Source organism: Caretta caretta, chromosome 6 (assembly GCF_965140235.1).
Source record: "Caretta caretta isolate rCarCar2 chromosome 6, rCarCar1.hap1, whole genome shotgun sequence".
NCBI lineage: Eukaryota > Metazoa > Chordata > Testudines > Cheloniidae > Caretta > Caretta caretta.
Genome location: NC_134211.1, coordinates 81,377,847 through 81,380,672, shown reverse-complemented (window position 1 = coordinate 81,380,672; position 2,826 = coordinate 81,377,847). Strand labels below are relative to the sequence as shown.

General features: G+C 41.0%; 1 protein-coding gene across 3 annotated transcripts in view; it reads right to left on the bottom strand.

Annotated features, from left to right (window-relative positions):
• Positions 1–2,826, bottom strand: part of G2E3 (G2/M-phase specific E3 ubiquitin protein ligase) — a 55,102-nt gene that overhangs the window by 15,491 nt on the left and 36,785 nt on the right. The gene's annotated exons all lie outside the window — the stretch shown is intronic.

Below are 2,826 nucleotides of genomic sequence, written 5' to 3'. Positions count from 1 at the left end.
GCCATGGACTCAATCTGTTTCTTTACCACAATTTTCAACATATAATTGATTGCCCCAACGACTAGAAGACACTGAAGTAAATTTTGTCATCAATAATTTACCTTGCATTCCTCAGACCCAACTCTATTTTATATAATCTAATAGTTTCTGAACCATAGAAATGCTGACATTACCACCACCATTCAGTACTAGAAATGGAATAAATTCTGTCTTTGGAAATATTGTAACTTCCATTTTTTCAGTGCATAATTGTTCTATGGTTTTCTACAGTGTTATATCCCAGATAGGACACACTGAAATTTGAGAATCCTTGAGATCCATTAAGTAATGATAAAAAATGAAGTTATGTTACTCCCATAGGTAGACTGCATTGTATGATCCAGTGCTGGTATTAGTTGGCACCAGCTCAACACACACTACCGAAATAACTTGCTGCAATTTTTATCTCGCCTTTTAATTACTAAGTAATGTTGTAAGTTCCTGTTAAGTCTTCTAGAGTTACACATATTCTGATTTTGTTTAGCTCCAAAGATGGCAAAATTCCTATATTTACATGCAAAAAAAATTAAAGCAATGTTAAGGTTGCAAAATTAAGCACTCAGGAACTAGGAAAGAAAGAGGAATGCTGCATGTACAATTTCTGTGCACAACAGTCATCAGTTATTTGATCTCTTATATGCCCCAGAGGGACAGTTAAACTTGCATGTACCCTCAAAAGAAAAATAAAATAAAATAAAAAAGTAAAGTTTCCTGGCATTTGAGCCCTTAGCACTGAAACTTTAACTTTCCAGAGTCTGCAGTTCAGAGGTGATAAATCGCACTGCCATCTCCCGCCACATACATGTGTGTTCTTGTATTGCGGAAACCAAGGGAAGGAATGCCAGCTGATTAGTACATATGGAATGAGGGCAGTAGTCCCACAGGAGCCTTCAAAAATGTAACTTAACCTTAACTACAGTAGGTGTGTTACTACACCATGATAAACAACGGTTACTTATCTTACAGTAACTCGGGTTCTTTGAGATATCAGTTTGGGTCCCACTGTAGGTGCACATGCACCTCAAGTGTGCAGTATCAGATTCTTTAAAATAGTGACAGGTATTTTCCGCTGATTGCATCTGATGAAGTGAGCTGTAGCTCACGAAAGCTTATGCTCAAATAAATTGGTTAGTCTCTAAGGTGCCACTAGTACTCCTTTTCTTTTTAAAATAGTGGTGTTTCTTTGGGCAGTGCATGCACCCTGTGCCTTATCATGCTCCTGGACTTGTTAGGACAAAGGGCAGAGCAACTGTGATCCTCCCTCAGTTCCCTCACGATTCAAAGCCCACATTAGGTGTGGCTCATAAACTGGGGATAGAGTGCAGGTTGTGAGAGCCCACATTGACGACAACATCTGAAAACCCCCCCATAATTACTGTAGGGTATGTAACCATTCTCCCTTCTTCGAGTAAATGTCAGTGTGGATCCCACGGTAGGTAACTGGCAAGCAGTAACCCCTCTGGATGGTGGGATGAGACATATCAGCTGCATCAGTCAAACAAATTGTAGTACTGCTCTAATAAACATGGCATCTGCCCTGACAGCTAAATCCAGTGTACACTGCTTCACAAAATGTAACGGGTGCCTTGTGAATCTCAAAAACTGGCTCATTTCTGAAGCTGGCAGAGAATGACACTTGAGTTCTTGTGTAGTAAGCATTCTTGTTCAGTGGAAGAGGTACATCACTCAACTGGTAACACAGCAAGATACACTGTATTATCCACTTAGATATTCTTTGTGATGAGATGGCCTGGCCTTTGGAATGGCTGGGTACAGCCAGAAACAACCAGGGAGATGCCTGAACAGTTTGGTTCTGTCAGTGAGTAAAATAAGGCTTTGGAGATACCCCGCATAGGTAAATTCCCCCTGATGTAGCATTGGGCTTTGGGAATAGGTTGGTTCAGATGGAAATCTGAAACCACCTTGGGATGCACTTGGAGTAAGGTTTCACCACCACTTTGTCCTATGAAATGTTATGAAAGGAAGAAAGGTCAGCCATAAATACTTGGAGCTCACTCATTTTCATACTAGTAAGAGCACCGAGAAAACAGTCTTCTCAGGCACATCACTAGACACTTTGTGAAGATTCTTAGTGCTGTGAAGAATCTGAATGGCGGTACCTTATACTGAGAGTTATTTGCTCCTCCCTCCTCACCATGAATCTCAAGTACTTCCTGTAGGCCAAGAGGATATCTAAATCAAGAGCCATGAACCCATCATGAGGATGGAGATGGTTGAAGCACGCGTTACTCAGATGGCATATGTATTTGTTCAGTCTCTTCAGGTCTAGGGTAGGATAAAGATACCCCCCTCTTCCCTTTCTTCTTTGGGATAAGGAAATATTGGGAGTAGAAGCCTCTCCCCTGTGCTCTTAGGTATCTCCTCTATAGCTCCCAGACAAAACAACAAGACCCTTCTTTTTGTAATGGCCTCACAGGAGAAGGGTCCCTGAAGAGGAATGGGAAAATAGTTTGTGTGTGGAAATGAGCATAGCAACTGTGGGAGATGACACCCAACACCCACTTGTCTGTTGTGATAGTAACCACGCCTGGTGGAAAGGGGCAAAGTGATCCCCAAAAACAGAGACAGGCTTTTCACACGGACACATACTCAAAGAAAAATAATTAGTCCTCCAGCCCATCTTTCTGATATTTATGAATGTTTTCATTAACTGTTTAGATGACAAGCAGACAAAGTATCATGAGATACTGCAGGCAAGAAATTCTTGGAATTGCCTCAAAAGCAAATGAAAGAACTTTATAAATACAAGAGTAATAAAGGCAGGCT